Source organism: Ambystoma mexicanum, chromosome 6p, assembly GCF_040938575.1.
Source record: "Ambystoma mexicanum isolate Mex_15411 chromosome 6p, UKY_AmexF1_1, whole genome shotgun sequence".
NCBI classification, from domain to species: Eukaryota; Metazoa; Chordata; class Amphibia; order Caudata; family Ambystomatidae; genus Ambystoma; species Ambystoma mexicanum.
Window position 1 is genome coordinate 1,464,136,938 of NC_090935.1, and position 20,108 is coordinate 1,464,157,045.

The 20,108-nt window shown below is 42.0% G+C and overlaps 1 protein-coding gene and 1 long non-coding RNA gene across 8 annotated transcripts in view; one reads left to right on the forward strand and one right to left on the reverse strand.

The window, feature by feature from the left end:
* LOC138510542 (uncharacterized) overlaps positions 1-1,789 on the forward strand; it is a 276,432-nt gene extending 274,643 nt beyond the window's left edge. Inside the window, exon 4 of the long non-coding RNA XR_011280405.1 lies at positions 1,254-1,789. This is a non-coding gene — a long non-coding RNA (uncharacterized lncRNA). The remainder of the gene's footprint in view (positions 1-1,253) is intronic.
* SLC4A4 (solute carrier family 4 member 4) overlaps positions 1-20,108 on the reverse strand; it is a 1,258,962-nt gene that overhangs the window by 892,843 nt on the left and 346,011 nt on the right. The window lies entirely within an intron of this gene.

The following is a 20,108-nucleotide window of genomic DNA, read 5'->3' on the forward strand; positions in this document are numbered from 1 at the left end:
TTGAAGGTATGAGGCATGCCACTGCATAAAGTGGGATATACCACGTTGTAACACAATCTTCTTCTCATAGCACAGTTACTGTCAATAGACATACTTTGTACTGCTACGGTGCATTATAATGTTTTTGGAATGTTTCGCATTATACTCTGGTGTTAAGCCACCATTCCAAGGGCTGGAACGGGGGAATGATGGGCCGGCAGCCCAAGTTAACGGCCTGAGTGAAGTGAGGTCCATTAATGAGGGCTCCATGCCGCTACCCCCCGTTCCAGCACTTGGAATGGGGGCTTAAGGCCATTAGCACCCTGAGTTACCAAAGCGGTAACCCGGGGTGCTAAAAAAAAGATTTTCCTTCGTTGAACAGGACGCCGCATGTGTCCTGTTGAACAAAGGAAAATCCTTTACAAAGATGGCTGCCATGGAAATGGAAGGCGGGGCGCTGTATGGAGCCCCTCTTCCCTTTCCATGGCAGCTTGTGGGAGGCAAGGGGAAGGAGCAGGTGTAAGGTAAGTAAGGATTTGGGGGGGATGCAACAAGAAAAAAAGAATCAATGCCACCGATGTGAGGGAACACGTCTATCCTACTTAAATCAGCGCACCACACGAGAGCCACACTAGAGGACACTCTGCCCAGTGACGAGGACATGAAAGGATTAAGAATGCGGATAAAAAACTATCTTTTGAAAAGTTTTAAAAATAAATATGTTTCCAAAATACTACAAACCTATATAAGGGTGATTTAGGCAAACACATTAGCCATTTGGTCTGGTTCGACTTTGGTCTAGTTGTACCTTAGTAGCTCCGTTGGTTAATGTCCCGCAAGTAGAGGTTTTCAGATTTAGCTATTATAAAATGTGACACGTTAAGACTTTTGGTGAAGATAAAGTAATAAATAAAATCGAACAATACCGTTTTGCTACCATTTTCATTAAATACTGTATCATGTATGTTTGTCCAAGCTGTTTCTATATGCATCTGCCACAAAAAGGCAAATCTATTCTATTCCTGGTGGGTTTGGAGCTCAGGAGGTATTTCCCACTACATACTTGTAAAATGACTTACTTACTACTGCTTTGGGTATAATGTATTAAACCTGCACCTTTAATTCTAGCCTACCCTTGCTCTTAGTGTGCTTCTGTATTTAGTGCTTGTCAACATCCAATAACGTCATTTATACTTGTTACTTACTGTACAGTTGTTGCTATCTGATTGGCTTTTATAGGAGGGCAAATAACATAGTCTTGTTTTCCTTTGCAGTGCTCTGTGAAATTGGAACAAGCTCCTAGAAATGTGGCCTCAATCCACTGCAGTAATGGGCGCACATTTTCAAGCTTATTGATTGAGGGCAGATAAGATAAAGGTAGGAGACACAACATAACGGGAATAAGAGAAATAAGAACAGTAAATATTTCCTGTAAAATTAAGATATTGTCCCCAATCGCAAATTGAATTTGCAGTAATCTGACAAACTAAAAGTGCATCAGAGAAAACCAAGTTAAATGCTCTACTTGTTGCCAATCCGACCTAAGTAGTTGACTACTTATGTTGTGTCTCCTACCTTTTTCTTTTGTTCTTTTTCCCTTAATTTTTTAGGTTTCCTTTTTTCCTTTTCCTTTCTCTCGGTTCTATAGTAATAATTTGTATTACTTTTGGGATTGGAAATTGGTTCTGTGCAATATGTTTTTGAATTATAATAGCATTATGCACTTTATATTCACTTTAGCTCATAGGATGCCTACTACATCAATATGCACTTTAATTGGAGATATCCAACACTGATTGATTTTATACTGTTTTATCATGATCTCAGCACTATGTTTAATGTTATTAGATATATGTATAATAAAGATTGACTGATTTTATATGATCCTTGGCCTGGCCTATCCCCTCATTGAGCTCCTACATTGAGAGCAAATTACCCCGCTTGATTCTTCAGCGGTTTGATTCACGTGACCCCCCCTTCTCTTTAACAGTGGGCCCCAGCACTGTTACCACCTGCTCTGGTCCACCAGATCGGGTATTATTGCTATTAGCACCCCGGGATTTTTAATCCAGAAACCTGCGATGCTGCCAGCAATGTATTCTATTTGAATGAATGGGATATCTCGCGGCATCCCGTTGATTCAAACAAAATACTTACCTAAGATGCCGCAAGGGACCTGGAAAGCGGGCCTCCATACGGAGCCCCTCTTCCATTTTCATGGCAGCCACCAGGTACACAGAGCGACAGTGAGACTCAGGTAAGTGAGGCTAGGCGGTGGGAAGGGACTGGGGACCTGAAGGGAATGAAAGGGAGTGTGGGGGGTTTGGAGGGAGATGATAACGTGGGATAAGCGGCCATCAGGCCGCTAGGAACGCAGGCTGAGATTGTGGGATTCAGTCCACGATCTGAGCATCCTGATTGGTTGCCTCTGCCGCACCAGGTGCTAATAAACTATATAAATGATGGAAGTTAATAGCAAATTTAATGGTACTCAATGAGTTGACCTCAGAAGATTGAAAGACTCAGTCATCCCCAACAGAATCCAAATATCAGATGTGCAGGATACACACCTCCTTTGGCAGGCACTCAATAAACAGCGCTACCTTAAAGGCAAGCAACATGTTGTGCCATATTAGCCTGGTGCCAAGGTTCTTTTTGATTTACAGTAAACCCAATGAAATTCTTTACTTGGGTGTTAAGATGACCCTAAAAAATGCAGTTTTAGGTGCCAACACGACTCCAAACAGCTTGCAAAAGTGACATGCTGTTACTAAATCACATTTTCAGTTGTCCCTTACTGTCTTTGACAGCAGGGTTCGCAATAATATTGTCATCTTCACTGACACCTTGCAGGAGCATGTTTTCTTTACTACTTAGATTCTGAAGAAACTGCTTATCCTATGAGGACTTCCTTTTCTAGTGTTGGTATGTTCTTAGATTATCTACGGACATTTTGCAGAAAATATTAATAGAATTTTCGGTATACAGTGTTTATATTGAATCCTGTATATTGAATCCCCATATATTGAATCTTTTATCTTGAAAACATTTATAGTGAATGTATTTAGGGTGGGGTTAAAGGGTTACTTTATTTGGTAAACGGTCAGGATGGGTTTTGAGGGGTGGGAAACGGGGGTTTGTGGTTGGGACCCCCCAAACAATTAAATGTATTCACAAGACACCCCCGACTCCTAAAACCCCCCACAAAAAATGCATTCTCGATAAAGGTTTTCAAGATAAAAGATTCGATATATGGGCATTCGGTATACATTACCTCGATATAAAGACATGTAACCTGCATTTTGTTGTAGCAAACAGGGTATAAATTAGGAGTTAGGTTTCCTGTGTGGTATTTCCACTGTGGTATCTGTGCTAATGTTTAGTTCCGCGATGAAACTCGTAGTGCTGTGTTTGTCTTATTCCACCGGCAATTTTAGAGTAAGTGTGTCTTCCAAAAATGTAATGCTCATCTCCGATATAGGGTTTCTGAGCGTTTGTTTCTTAAGGGGTTCTGGGTTTTTCATTGTGAGGGGGTGGCAAGACACCAGGTGTATGTTTTGTGCTGTGGGGGATGGGAGAAGAAGGATTCCAGTCAGATATTTTGTTTTGGGGATGGGGCAGAAAAATGTCAGGTATGGGTTTTGATGATGTGGTGGATGGATAGGAAGGACAGCCGGTATGGGTCATGTGATGTGGGAGATTGCAATGCAGGGCGCTAGGACGCCAGATGTTGGTCTTTTACTGTGTTCAAACAAAGGAGCATCACAGTGGTAAATGAGATTTTATGGCAAGGTAAGGATGGTAACAAGTCCAGCAGTTATCCTTGCTGGACTGCTGGAAGTACTGGGCTTTAGTGAGCCTGGTGTATTCCTGCATGTCCCCCTTCTCAGTGCGTGGTTGTTATGAGAAATGATTTGAAGAGACCCGTGACTGGAGAGTTCATTCCTTGTAGATCCTTCCCGTCTCCTTGAGCATGATAGGCCCTTTATTTGCTGGATCCCTCGCACCGGTACTGCGTTGGAATGAATGGTGCATGCCCCTTCCCCTCTAGGTAAGGCCAATGTTTCTGTTGTTTCTCTGCCCCCGGGGTCCCTGCTGTAAGGGCTAGCAGGAGTTTCTGCTGTCTAGCGTCTTCTCTCTTCTTCTCTGGCAAAGGGCAGGGCCACTTTTCTCCCTTGCCATTCCCTGGTATTCTGGGGTGGCTGCTCTGACAACTTGGGGTCTTGCCTCCCACTCTTTCATAGCCCCCGTCCTTTCTTTCCCCAACTCCTCGCTCCAGTTCCTGCCTGTTCCCACGGCATACCATGTGTCATGAAGGAGTGGTTACCCTTCTCCGGCATTCTCAGCGCCCATTTCCTTGCTTGGATTGTGTCATCTTCCACCTTCCCAACAAGCGTCAGATTAACCGGGTCACCCACTGCCGTCATCTTTCCTTTCTCCACTGCCCCTCGGCTCCCTGAGCCTTTCCCGCAGGTGAGTGTTCCTCCATCTGGGGGTTCTTTCTGTGGGCCTCGGGTCTCCTGACCCATCCTCCCCCACAGGTCCTGATCAAAAGTTAGGGAAGGACATTGTAACAAGTAATATTCATTATTCTGGAAAGGCCTTAGTCAGAGGACATTGTTAAAGGAGTAAGGTTGTAATTCTAGATACCATCTCAAGACATGTGGATTGGCATCTTTGTGTAGCAACAGCCATAGCAGCAGACTGTTATCCATAAAGAGGGTGAAGGATCTTGTCAAAATGGCCCATTTGATCATCAGGCATTTTCGATGATGGAATAGGACTGTTTGTGTGGTAAGAATTTCCAGCTGAGAAAAGTAACCAGGCATAAATCCTCAAGGGAGAGCAATGGGCCAAAACTGCTCCAACACGTATTCCCGGTATTGTACGATCGGCTAGAAAAAAAAGGTCCGACCGTACAATATGACCGAAAAATGCTACCACCAAAGGTTCGAACATTGCAGGTTAGTCAAAAAAATGTTTTAAAAAACAGCGTGGTATAGTGAGCGGGGGTTGCGTGGGAAACCCCAGAAGCCCCATAGTATGTAAGTGTGTTCGTATGAGAAAGGTCCAAACTTTTGGTAGTTCGCACCTTTCTCGTGCGAACTTTACGGCCGCGGCAAAATCAGCATAGTCATAATTACAAGAAACTAGTGATAGCCTCTTTTGAAACGTTCTAGAGCCGTAACTGAATCCAAGTCAATTCTTTGGAAGGGAACCTGTATAAGTGGCATAGAGGGCTTTTGTAATGGCTGCCTTTTTCGTTAGTTAACAAGATGGGCACTTTTGACAATATTGGGTAACTGGCATATATCCCTAGCCAGTAGAACCATAATTGAAACACTTATTGATTCTTTTTGGCCATAAATGGCCCCCACCCACATGGTTATGAGCCATTTGCAGCAGGTGTTTCCATCTGGTCAACGGTAAAAAAACATGTTGTTTTTCCACGTTAGAGTTGTTCATTATGACTCTATAGCTGAAACCAATGGTCTTGCAAAACCAAGGTTCTTTGGGGTATGGTGGTCTTGCTTCATTATCAGCATGGGCTTGGCAATTCTGTAAGGTGGAGTCCATTAACCGAGAAGCGTGAAAGCTCTGTTCACCATTCGGTAGATTCCAATCTATTTGTTCAGTCTGTTGAACGGTTGCCTGCCACCTTCTTCAATCTTCGGATTTTTTCCACTTTGATTTTGATAAGTGCCCTCCCTGGAGCTGCGTGGATGCGAGTTCCTGAACAGTGGCTTTTCTCCACCACCACTGTTCCATGATATCATTAATTCGTCAAATTGAAAGACATCTGGCCCTGCGACCACCAGGAGAAAGGGGAGAATTGCGACCGCCGATATTGCGGTCTTTTAATCGGATAAGCACTTGTTTGGATGCGTAGGGTTTAAAATCTGCATGTATACAGTGGACCCAGATTAGAGGTCCCCACTGGGATCTCTGAGCTCGGTACTTGCAGCTGTTTTCTGATTGTCGCTGTCAAGAAAGGCATGGTGGGTTCTCTGTCCAAGAGCCCTTCACAGATATAAGGATACTGTTGCTGTAATGGGACCCCTCTCACAATTTCACTACAGTTGAGCGGTATATGTCGGAATTTCTATTGGCTAATGGGTTTTCCTTTGGAGGACAAGTGGGCAATGTAGCCCCATTCCCTGCACTCAAAAGATTGCAGTGCTTTTGAAGTAACTGGGGTGATGATGATGGGACACCCAGACATAGGGGTTTCATTTCCCTTGCTCTAAATCGACCCTGTTCTTCTATTCAAATAATCCAATAATTCTTGAATGGAAAGGTTCTGGGAGCTATCACTCTCTTCCAAAGACAGGAGCAAGTAAGTAAGTGCTATGTTTTCCACAGAGATATCCGAAATCGGTGGTGTAGGTTCTGGTGTAGTGTACTGCTTAACTTTCGTTGCAAAACATGTCTTCAGCATAAATTTGCTAGTAAATTTTAAAAGATATTTTTGTATGTCCGTGTATCCATTGGAGGCCGAGGGTGCAAAGGATAAGCCTTTGTTTAGTAATGACGTCTCGTGTAGTGTAAGATTATACGAAACTAGATTATAGACCCGATTATTTATCTCACCTGTCTCTGCTGCCTCTGGTGCCAGGATCTTGTGATGCGTCTTTCTGGCTCTGGGTCGTGTCTTCTTTACTTTACTTTATCAATTTGTATTGCGCACCAGGGTACCGAGAGGCTTACGGGCTTCTGTTTGTGATGCCCTCCTATCTTACCTCTGATCCCTCTCCCTGTGTTGAAATATCTTCTTCTACAGGGACTTGAAAACTAACATGTTTGGCATTGGGTCTCCAGTTTGCCCTCTTGTAGCTGCAAATTTGGTCTAAAAAGGATGAGGAGGAACCCGACTTGTCAGAGGTACTCAGAACTGGAAGTCCTGTTGCTTCATCAATGCTAATTTCACCACCAATATCTGGATCGCTGTCAATATTGGAGCTAGCGGGTGATGATGCAGCACTATTTTCCTGTAAGGTTGATTTAAGTGGATTATCATATTTAGGCCAATAAGTAAAGACACTATCGTCCCTGTAGTCTTTATCATCCTGGGAAAACATGCTAGATTTGCACATCTTTACTTCATCTTGATGTTGTCTTAAAATTGTATAATACTTTTGTAAATCTAATCTTTGGAGGTTGTGGGTGCCTCCATGGCTTCAATTTCTTGTTTCAGTGTGTCAATTTGTGCCACTATTCTCCTATGTTCACAGTGTGCGTATTTGACAAGTAATTCGATCATGGTTTTTGAACTTGCTACAAGGTTAGTCTCCCACTTTTGTGCAAAATCGCTATTTTATGGATTCTCAAAATGAGGTCCCTAGGAATTGTGTCTTGATCTAATTATTTCTGCATGGTGATCTTTTCCCAGAATGTATTGATCTCTTTGATACTAAGTCGTTCTAATCTGACACATTTGTGTCTGATTGTGCAGTGCTCAAAAATGCATGTGCAGTAGAGTCCTGTGGGGCAAATAGAGCCTTGATATCCTGATCTTTACTAAGCAAATAATCAGCAGTTGACACCATATTGGAGAAATACACACATAGGTAGCAGCAGGGATTCAAATCTAACAATCAAAAACAGACCAACACAGTTGCTGCCTTTCTTCCAACGACTGCCCTCACTGATGGTTCTCATCCTTTTACAGTATATGGATTTGCGTTGAGGAGACCAATGCACTCCGCATGACCCCTCTTTAGAAATTGCACCTATTTGGATACCTTCGGTATGTATTGGGTTCCTAGAGACCCATGACGGTGATTGGTGTTGCCTATATGTGTGCTAGCACGAACTCACCACCCATTGTCATAATGGTTTGCCTGAGACCACAACCATTTTGGAAACTTCTCTCAATTGTGTGTGTGATCAGTGTTAGACAGCACAGTGTTAGATTGCATTTTGCAGTATTTCTCAGAGCAAGATTTTCGGGATTCTTTCTCTTAGCCTACTCCTGTACTACTCACACCATTTTTTCACTTAGCAGCCGCTGGCAATTCCCAATGGTTGGATTGGTTGGCCACTGGCATCTTCCCATGGCATTCACGGGGATTTTATTAACACCAAATCAATGGTCTTTTGCCACTTTTCTTGCATGTGTGTTCCATCCTTGTGTGTAGATATGTTTACTAATGCATTCTTATATGTGTTTTTGCTTGTCTTCTTTTGTTTTATTTTTACATATTCATGATGACTGAATTTATGGTCCCAAAGCTTGGTTCTCATTTTCTTATTTTTTGAAATTATGCTTTATTTGATTCATATTTTATTATTTTATGCTCATCAATTCTTTTGTGCACAAATGTCAATGTTTTGGTTTGACAATGTACATACATGTTCTAATACTCCAATTATATATATATACATCCCAGAAGAAGACCCAGCAGGTGGAAACACATGTTGGCTGTGTGACTTCTAGCATTGTGCATGGGTACTTCGACACATTTAATTTATTAAGACTTAATAAACGTATTCCAAGACAGCACAGTGAGACAGTGTTTCTCTTAATAGTCTCTTAATGGTTAGATTCTAGCAAAGAGGTTGTATGTGTTTGTTTACAAATTACATTTTATGCATGTGGGTATTTGTTAGTTTGTGTTTATATAGCGACTAGCAGTTGTACCTGAACTTTGCACGGTAATTCCTACAAAAAAATAATTAGCCAAAGGTATATTTATACTTTTTACTTTTTACATTGTCTACACCATAGAACCTACTCATATGCCAAATTTCAGGTTTGTAGCATGTTTGGAAGTATGTTAAACATTTCGAACAGACACGCACACATAAACACATGTCGCCCCCCCAAAAAAATGAGACTAAGGTATATTCATATTTTATACTTTTGTCATTGTCTACACCATGGAACCTACCCACATGCCAAATCTCAGGTTTGTACCCTGTTGGGAATTATGCTGAACATTTCAAACAGTCGGACACACATATCCAAGCATTGCAAACCGCTTTAAAAGAAAGAAAGTTAGAAAAATGTATAATAGATTGTCTACACAATGAGACCTACCCACATGCCAAATTTCATATGTGTAGCAAGTTAGGAAGTATGCTGAACATTTCAAACATACACACACACATATCCAAGCATTGCAGACCGCTAAAAAAAAGACAAATTTGAAATATTTATATTACATACTTTTAACATTGTCTACACCATGGAACATACCAAAATGCCAAATTTCAGGTTTGTAGCATGTTGGGAAGTATGCTGAAAATCTCAAACAGACACACACACATATCCACAAATTTCGATTTTATATACATACAGAGATGTTTTCAGATAAGGGGGTACATTTACTGACCCCCTGTTAAGATAAGAAATTCTGGTTGAAACGAATTTGGATTGTCTTTCTTCTACCCCCATCCCAGTCAAACTAGAATGACAATTTGAGGCTAAGAACCTCAGGGTTATCTTCGACTCCTCACTCTCATTCTCCCATGATATGATATGATATGATATGATATGATATGATAGGTTATTTATAACGCGCTTAATACCCACAGGCTTCTAAGCGCGGACCCGGGGATCGAACCTGTGTTGCTCCGTGTCGTCTTGTTTCCAAGGCGAGCACGTTGCCCCTGAGCTATCCTCCTGATGTCTCTAAGAAGTCAAACTACCAGCTGCACCTACTCGGAGGTATTCTTCCTTTCCTCTCCTTCCCCCAGAAGCTTACTGTATCTAGAGCTCTGGTTCTCTCTAGGCTTGACTACTGTAACAGTCTATTTTAAAATATGCCTGCCTCTACTCTCTGTCTTCTGCAACTGATCCAGAACAGGACTGCAAGACTTGTCCTTGGTCTCAAGCCCAGGGATCGTATCTCTCCAGCACTGAAATCCCCCATTGGCTCCCAGTGGCTGCCAGGATCAAAAATCAAGACCCTTTGCATTGTCCACAAGGCCTTCTGGGGCGTGGGACCAAAGTATCTCCAGCTTTCTTTTCTGAAGGATCTTTCTTCTCGAGCTCTTCACTCCTCCACCTCCAATTCCTTGATGGTCAGTCGCTTTTCTAAGCAACAAGTCAGTGGCAGATCTCTCTCTTCAGGCTGGCGCCTCCCTCTGGAACAGCCTCCCTGCCTCTTTGAACCTTGAGCAGAACTATCTCCAGTTCTGGAAGTAGCTCAAGACGTTCCTCTTTGCCTCTGCCTTCTCTCTTCCGCTACCTTGCTGATCTCCTGTCTGATACAGCACCTGTTACCTGGATACCCTCTGAACCACAGGCCCAGGTCCTGCCCTCCCAGTTGCACACCTGCACTGCCTACTGGCAACCCTACACTTGGGGCTGTTTCTGCCATCCTTCAACCCCCTAACTGCACTTATTCTGACACTTGTGTTTTCTGCTTTTGATCCCTGCACTGCCACCTGCTTGCCGCACTTCTTGTTTTGATGTTTGATCCTATGCCTTGCACTTGCTCCCCCTCCCCTTCCCCTGGCACGTCTCCTCTTCCTTCTGCCCTGCACTTGCATGATCTCAATGTCACTGGGCCTAGTAAGATTGTTGTCATGTCCCCCCTTGTTCCCCTCCCTTGCCTCGTCGCGCCATGAAACACTTGTGTATAGGCATGATATAAATAAAATATCATATATCATATCAATATGGCTATTGTGTTGTCTAATACATGAATACACATTTTACTTTTTTACTTGCTCTTGATGTCGACCCCATGTAAGTTATTGTGATGGAATGTCAAATGGGTGATTGCCCAAGTAAGAGGAAAAGAATATTAAAACAGTTAAAGAAATAAAAGAATATGTCGTCTTCTTACAGGAGACACATCTTATTGGTAAGGAGCGATAATACTTACTGAATAAAACGTATGATCGAGAAAGCTCCAGTTGTTTTCACACTAAGACTCATGGTGTAATCATCCTAGTTCATAGAAAATGGTGTTTTAGACTCATGTGGACAACTGATGATAAAGAGGAGAGATATGTTTTTGTGGAGGTGATGTTGGAGGGTAATCTATTAATTCTCGTGAATATTTACGTTTCAATTATATGAACCATCATTTATTTTGTGTCTAATTGGATAGTTTATTAGGAAGTCTTCAAAGTTATGATATTATAATAGGTGGAGACTTTGGATATAATATTAGGCGGGTCCTCCTGAGTTACATCCAGAGGTTAAATACTGCCTGGCCAGTGCTAAACTCATTCATTAATTCATGGAGTTTGGTAGATTCTTGGTGGTGCTTAAATCCTAGTACTAGACAGTACACATGTTATGCAGCTCCTCATGGTACATCTTCTCGAATAGATTATTATTTTATTTCACAATAATTGTTCTCAAAAGTGATATGTGCTGAAGTGGGGTAAATAATGCTTTCTGACAATTCTGATATTAGCTTTGTCCTGGATATATCCACCAACATATATGGTTCACCTGCATGCTAGAATGATAGGGAGAAGGGGTAGCCCCATCTGTACTGGACACCCTGCTCCACAAACCATATCGTCAGGATTTGCACAACCTCCTCTTGTCCAGTGTCGCCACACACAGATCTAGACAGTTCCTCATCTTTGCTCAATCCAGATCAATAACATCACATTTCCTATCGTCCACTAAAATGGGCATCTTATCTCTGAAGTAATGGAATTTGAATTTCGCTGCCTCTGTTCTGATTCCCTCCAAAAGACCGCCTCACTGTGCATCTGTCAATCATTATTTCTTTGCATCCTTCCTTATACACAACGTCCAGTGCACTCTTCACGTTTCTCTCCATGACTCTGGGGGATTCATGGTCTTTGTATGGGACACTCCAGATGCAGAGATTATTTCTGCATTCTTGATTTTCAATGTCGTCCACTTTCAACATAAGTTCGGTCTCACTCCACTCTAGGTCATGGATTCGGAATTCCAGTTTCAATTCAAGAACATCAGTTGACAGCTGATCGGTCTCCCAGGTTGGCAGTTGGTACCCTACTCTGTCCCCTATACTCTTAATTTCTATCGTGGAGGCCTGTACATCAGTTCTCAGTGCTGAAATCTCATCCAGGATGTTTTAATGTCAATCTTGGTGGCTATCTCAGAACCCACAGGGTCTTGGAAACGTCAATCCCTGGGTTATCTGCCAGCTTGGAAATTAAGAAGTCATAGAATTACCCTCCAAAAGAACAAACGCCATGTGCTATCCAATAGCAACCCAGACTCTGACAATATTGTGCACCGCCAACTAGGTAAGAGCTTCCACACTGAGGTCCATTAGAGCAACATGACTGGAAAGTAAGCTCTGTTTCCCACTATAAAGACATGAAATCGCCAGGTAGGAATTGGACAGTGTGCTGTTATCTCCCCATTTGTTGTCAAGCTCACATGCTACAGACTGGCACCTGAAGGCATCCATAGGACATGGGTCCTGCTCCAGACACTCCATCCAGATTGCTCCCCACCATTAAATCAAAGCCACTGCGTGCGTCACACCATGTTGCAAGGCTTTTTTACCCTAAATGTCGCTAAGCTAAGCCTATGCGCTGTTCCACTACAAGTTAGGTTTCGTCTCAAGGGGCAACAAAAATAACCCTGGCCACAATCGCCAGTCTAGGTTGTTCTCATCAAGGGACTCGCTGTTGGGGTGAACTTTCCTGCTTATGTCACGACACATACACTGCAGGTCCTTGGATTGCTCTATCTGCCCTTGCATACCAAAATGCTAGGTTTCCTCCCACGTACCACGGAGGTGAACTCTGCCCACTCCTGTCACCAAGTAATTTACGCGACATGGGGCTCCTTGTGTGTTCCAGTGGGGCTCTGTTATCATGCCCATGGTTACAGGCCTCTTCTTACCCTGTGGCTGTGTCAGACTGCCCCTATCCCTGCATATACACTCCAGGCCCAGGATTCACTCTGCTTGCCGCCGGACACTGACTCTAATGCCGGCCCACCTCCTGCATATTCCAGAGCTGAGGTCCACCTGGTTCTATCACCCAGGGTTTTTTGGAATGCAGAGCACCTTGTTTCTGTTCCCTGAGAGGGATCCTAAGCTGATCATGCAGTGGAGTGTTCATGGATGGGTGGGGGTGTCTGCAAAAATTCAAGCCTGGTACGAGGCTCTGGAGCTCTGAGACTAGGCAGCCATCTTGTCCAAGCCCGCAGGTGGTGTCCCAGAATCCGATGTTTTTGAGGTCCTTTTGGGCGTGGTAAGTGTTCCAGTGGAGGGCACTGGATTATTTGTTATCTTTATTTTTGATGACACCACGAATGGGCTCAATGATCAATTCTTTGAGTTGTCTGATGGTATGGCCTTCGTATATATTTTTACCAATGCATTCAATACCTACATAGCACAGGTTGCATTACAGTTAATGAAATGTCATATGATATATTCTTTTGATATTTTATAGCAAAATGTGGTTGTTTTTTTCTTGTCATATTGGCTGTGGCTACGGCTCGGGCAATTTATTATTTTTTATTTTAGGTTTACATTTCATTCATTTTTTCACCTCATATACTACACCTGAACTGTCTAAGCATATATATATATATATATATATATATATATATATATATATATATATATATATGTGCTGCTGCCACTTTCCACCTTGCCTGCTGTCTCTATTCTGCCGCTTATGTAAGCACCTAGTGATGTTTACTGCTGGTGTGCAATTTACATTTTATTTATGCCTTGAGGTATTTGCTGCCGCTTTATAGTTTGCACTTTGGACTGTGCCTCATGATCTCTGCTGCTGTTTATAATATTTATATCCACAACAGGCACATCACTGCTGGATTATGTGTACACCTGTGCTGCATCCGATTTCGTGTTCCAGCTTATATTTTACACCGAGACTGAGAGTTGCATTACATCGTTGTCTCATTACTGTAAACTTTAACTGCACGCCGTGATATTGAGCTGCTTCTTTATATTTTACACCGAGACTGAGAGTTGCATTACATCGTTGTCTCATTACTGTAAACTTTAACTGCACGCCGTGATATTGAGCTGCTTCTTTATATTTTACACCTGGACTACAAATCATGATATGATATCATCCCTCTGCGTCCCTTACATCTAGCCCTCACCAGCAGCTGTAGTTCACTTTCCATCCATTTCATTTTGCACCCAGCCTTCCCCTCAAGGCTATATTGCCATCGTCCTTTTGTACCACGAGATATTTGCTTCAGCTCTGTGATTTATACCTCGACTACATCTTAAGCAATGTTCTGCTGCGCTCTGTTTTGCACCTTCCCATGTTTTACTCTTTTATATTTGCAGCGCCTTGAGATCATCTTTACACATTCATATTTGCACCATGATTGTATCTTCTGCCTGCTGCTGTAGTTTATACTATTTAAACCTGGACTATGCCTGGTGGTATCCTGCTACTGTTCAAAGGCAGATATCACAACAAATCCAAAACCAGCAGACAGATTGTCTGACTGACGTTTGACACAAGAGACTCACCTCTCATTTGGTGACGAACACCCTGGTACTAAGATAGGACAACGCTGATCACTCCAACCAACCAATGTACTTAAACCTGATATGACAGGAACACAAAGAGGATGTTTCACTCAGAATTAAGGAACAGTAACCAACCAAGAAGCAAGAGGAAACATCTACCCCCCCCCCCCCCCCCACAAGTATGGCTCACTACATCTTCTTGCTACCGGTCATCAACCATACCCAAGGAAACACAAGGCACAACAACCCATCAGCTCAAACCAGAATAAAAAACGAACTAACCAAAACCAATCCATACTCCTGCATGTTCCAAAGCACCATGAGGCCATGAAAATGGGAGCACATGCTCTACATAAAACCCAATAACATAACATAACCTAAGCACCTGCGAGTGAAAAAAATGGTTTCTTATGGTCATAATTTGCACAATAAGAAAGAACATTTTTCCTTATGCTGTGTTTTATCTACATCTATACAACCGAGTAATTTTAGATCACTTTGGTCTTCATTAGGGCAATCTAATGGAGACTGAATATAAGATAGAGGAATCCAGGCGTAGTGAGGGAGAGAGGGAGAAACAATTGGGGAGCAAGTTAAGTTTTCTTCTTTTTTTAAAAAAACTGGGCAGGCAACGGAATGGTCAGGAAGTGAAAGGATGTGTCCACAGCCAGCATAGAAGGCGGGCTTAAGATGTTCAATACAGCCCATGTTCCTAGCTCACTAATTGGCTGGTGCCTCCTCCCAGGGTGCAAATGATTAACTTCTTCTTTTCTCAATCCTCATCCAGGTAGAAAAGCTGATAAATCCTACTAATGATGATCTGTCACAAGCCCGATTTACATATTTGCTGCAATGATACTGCTGGCTATTTATGAGCTATCTTCTCAATTTGGTGTTTTTTCTCACATGCCGCTCCGGCGACCAAATTGCGAGTTCACTTGCTGCCCAACACCCTACATAATCGTTTCTGAGAACGCTCGTTTTTACAAATCTTGTTTCCTGAATGATCATTTTATTTTCTGTTGTGGCATGGGTTTGCCATTAATCTTCTTTATTTGCCTGATAGAAAACCTCCTTCCACCTCGACTTGTGAATACAAAGGAAATCAGAAACATTTCATATGGGTACAACTTGTGCAGCTATGCCTAGGTGCAGAAAGAAACGGGTTGGAGAGCTCACGTCCTTACATTTTCTGAGGGGCTGCTAGGGTTATCCAGGCCTGCTGACAGCATTGTGTGGGCCTCTGCACTTTACCTGCTGTAGTGCATCAAAGGCATTGCCACCGTATGAGATGGCATATATGCGATTTCAATCTGCTGTTCCACTCTCGCCTCTGTGCTAAATATGCTGCTGCATGTCACACAAACACCAAAGCAGCTTTTCTTTCCTTGCTCTCGCCAGTCTGTGTGAGAGGATATTTTGCCGCTACCTGATCTCATGTATTAAGAACAGCCCTGCAGCGCTGAGCCTCCTCGCGGCACACCAATCTATAGAGGTGAAACGTGTCCTTAGAAGTATAACAAAAAACGAGAATGCATTTCTGACCTTTTGTGCTCAATCCGAAATGAATGGAGTTTAGGATGCAAACAAAGATTCCCACTGACAAAAACGGTTCATATCAAAATTGTGTTTTCTCTGCCTTTCCAAGCACTAGGAGTGGATACAATCCCAGTGGATCTGTACAAGAATGAAAGTGTAATTTCGGTGCCATTCCTTCAGAAACTATTTAATGCCATAAATAGTCTTTCAATGGTTCCCAAATCCTGGGTGCAGGCAGAAATAATACTGATATGTAACAAAGGCAGTAAAGATGAGCCTGCTAATTATGGACCTATTTCACTATTGGACTCTGCTGGCAACATATTTGCCAAAATCCTCTTATATTGCTATCAAGGTGGATTGAGGCGACCAAGGCTATTGATTATTGCCAGGCTGGGTTCCAACGTGGGGCAGCTACCCTAGACCAATACTTCAGACTCTCACTGCTTATTAACTAGTATACAAGGCATAAAATAAGCTGTGTTGCATAGCAATTTGATACGCAATTCTGTAGGCTTGCTAATGAAATTGGCACTTGTGTAGCAAAACTAGCTATTTAAGTTACCCTGTTCAATGAAAGCACAGCGTTCTGCGTTCAGCGTTCCTCTCTTGCCCTCAAGGCTCTCTCCACCCTCTTTTCTCAGTTCATTGCAAGTTCAAAACGGATAACGTAGAGAGATGCAGTAGTAATAATCTCCTTCACAAGTGCAGAGAATTGTTTTTCTTTTTCAAATAATTGCAAATCAGAGGTAATCGGGCTGATATATGGAATTAAGTACCTTCTACTGTATGCTGTATGGATATTGCAAGTCACCAAGTAGTTTTGTGACCAAATACAGGAACAAGGCTGAAGGTAGAGTTCCTTTATAAGGTCACGGAACTTCAAGATGACTTGCAATATCCTTTTTATGTATTTAGGGGATATTTCACACACTGTCATTCCCTTTCAATACCTCGTCTCTTAAGACATCTTCCATTTGCTGAGCCATATAATCAAAACAGAATCTGTTTGGATTTTAAAAAGCAAAAATGCAGCTCCTGATGTGTAGCAGAAAAATTGTTCAAAAGCAGTTTAACAAAAAGTATTGAAAAAAAGTTTAGTTTTGTGCTTGAAGTAATAACATGCAGATTCTTGCTCAAATGTGATGAACTCCAGCAGTGCACAAATTAAACATTCTACCATGAACAGTTCCTTGTCAAGTGATGGCTGTAAAGTGACACAGAAAACTATTCTGACAGCAAGAAATGTTAAAAGCTTTTCATTACTTTAATTAAGTGCTGCACTGAGACCTGGAATTCTCGCTGCTGGCTCAAGCAGCAGGCATTGTGACGTCACAATTGAAGACTATTAAATGATTACCGGGAAGTTGTGATTTCTTATTACAGGTCAGTTACGATGTCACAACTGTCATGTGATAAGACAACTATTTCAGGGCTTTTAAACAGATATTGCAGGTTGCCTTGTATTATAGATTTATTAAGCTAATTTTATCCTGACTGGCAAAGACCAGTATGTGTTACCTTTATTTTCTTTTAAAGACAATTATGCAATTCCATTCCTAAAATGTTACATAATGCATAATTACAGCATTTCTACTGTAAAACACTGCATTGACATAGTGTATATAAATCTCATAGTGTCAACTAGATTTCATGTTGTTGGAGAAGATGCATCTTATTTCTGAGCGAACACGTTTGAAAATGTACATGATCGCACGGCCACATGCTTTTGATAGCAAACCTGGTGCTGGTTGCATGTATCTGTGCAAGTGGTGCTCAATCCATGAGCTGATCCCATACTCCTTGACATTCTATGTTATCACCCTACTGTTTTGTTCCAGCTACCCTGAAAGTGAGATGGATGCAAACTGCAATGTTCCACCTAGTTTGCCCAGCTCTCTGCCTGCTACGCCACCCACTCTGTTTAGTCTCTTACTTTCTTTCCTCTTACATAATGAATAATTAAAGCTAGCTAGATGTTTACACAAAGTGGTGATCCGTCGTTCCATCCAGTCTGTTTATCTACAGATCTACTGCAATGCCAGACACTGTAGTTAGTCTCCAGAGCTCACTTTGCTCTAGGCTTGTGATTGCAATATATTAGCACCTGTGGGCAAGAGCTGGCCAAACTGTTTTCAGAGCCTTTTTTTTTTATCATATCTATTCATTTGAGTCCATCATGCAGTTAATCTTTCACAAAGACTCATCCAAGGTTTGCAAATACTTTTTGTCCAGTTGCATAGCCAAGAAGATTTTATGAGGGGCGAGTACCATTTGCAGGGGATGTTTGAAACTTGTATTTAACATTTACTTTGTTTGCAGTGAATGTTAAATAAAAGTTTCATCGCCGGATGGTGCCAAACAAGGTGGGTTGGTGGTGGCATACACCATTTTACAGAAAGTGCATTTAAATGTGTCGTCTGTTGCCGCAGGTCAAGTGCCCAGCGGGATTTTAAAGAATTTGCTGGGCCTGGCTCATCTCACTAATTTCTTACTACAACAGTACACAAAACTACTGTATTGTTGCTCACTTTGGGCCAGATTCACTGAAGCGTTTTATAATGGTGCATTCCCATGGGAAAACGCTCTGTGAATCAGGTTCTTTATGTCTTGGGTACAAATAACTTCCGGTAACATTAACAATATTAGTACAACATTGCTATTTAAATGGGTTTGTTTGCTAATCAAGAAAATGCAATTAACAAACTCTGCCATCAGTTTTTGAAAACTAATGTATGCCTTGCTGTCATATTGAGAAATGAAATTATATGTGCTATATGTGGTTTTAAAGTGTGCATTTGGCGGTGTACCCAAACTAAATCATGGGAGATACTGTTGTCTGCAGAAGTGCCATTATATTTGCTAAAAAAATGTAATGTTACTGTGCAGTGAAAAGAAATCATGCGAAAAATGGTGCGTGGCGGGCATCTGACCCCTTACTTCCCAGCGCAGAATGGTGTGAGACAGGGTTGCGTCCTGGTCTCAACCCTCTTCCGTCTGTTTATGAACTCCTTTTTTAATACCATCAATATGTTGGCCAGAGACGCTCCAACTTTGGGAAAGGGCAAAATCCTGTTACTTTTATTCACTGACAATGCAATTTTAATTCCCAGATTCCTTTGGGTGTGAGAAAGCAGTCGGCATGTTTCTATGAATACTGTGTTGAAAATGGCTTGGAAAGTAACGAGAAAAAAACGACAGCTATGTTTTCCCATCCCTTGTGCGGGTGGTCTGAACAAAGTGCCAACGCCGAATAAACCCTAGACAGAGTTAGCAAAGCTCTACTAGGTTTTGCGAAAAGCTCATGGCAATGGATCCATAAGGCCTTCACTTGAGGCATATAACCATGAGGCCAAGGCAGCTGCTATTTACGGATCAGAGATTTGGGGATATATGAAGGCTGATAAAGTAGGAATAATTGAAAATACCTTCTTCAGAAAATGGCGTCTGCCAAAAGGAACGCCAAATGTCCCCATTAAAATGCATAAAAATTGCCATAACATAAATCATGGAAGAGCCATTAGGCCAGTTCTTTACAGGCCATGCACATGGACGTCACCAGTGCTCATCAAATTGATGAGCACTGGCACTTACAGATGTCCTCTGTCAGGATGGGGGAAGTTCACTTCAGTGGTGTCAACCCAGGAAATGAACTCTTTTTTCTTTAGACCTGGTTATCTGTGGGAGGAACCTCTGTACAAATAACACAACTTACGCTTTTGGTGAAAAAGGCGTATAAAAGCTATAGTTATAATCAAATGAAAATGCAATACCAGGAGACTTAAGTTGCACAATTGTATTGGTCATTCAAACATGAGATCTGCTATGAAGCATGTCTGGACATCCTCCAACAGCAACATGCAAGATCATTATATATTAGATTCAGAGTGGGACTCTGCCAGTTGGCTCATTAAAAAAGCGCTGGAATCCAGAGAATTCAGATTTATGTTTACATTGCTCCAAAACCCTGGAAACTATTCAGCATTTGTTGTTTTTGTATCCCAAGTATCGACATCTGAGAACGGTACACGTGAAACCCATGCTTGCCAGTTATGTTATCAGAACTTAGTAAAGCGCAAGTATGCCGAAGGCATCATGGCGCTGGTGGCATGAAGGAGGTTACAATCTGAATCGCAATTAGAATAATAAAGTTTT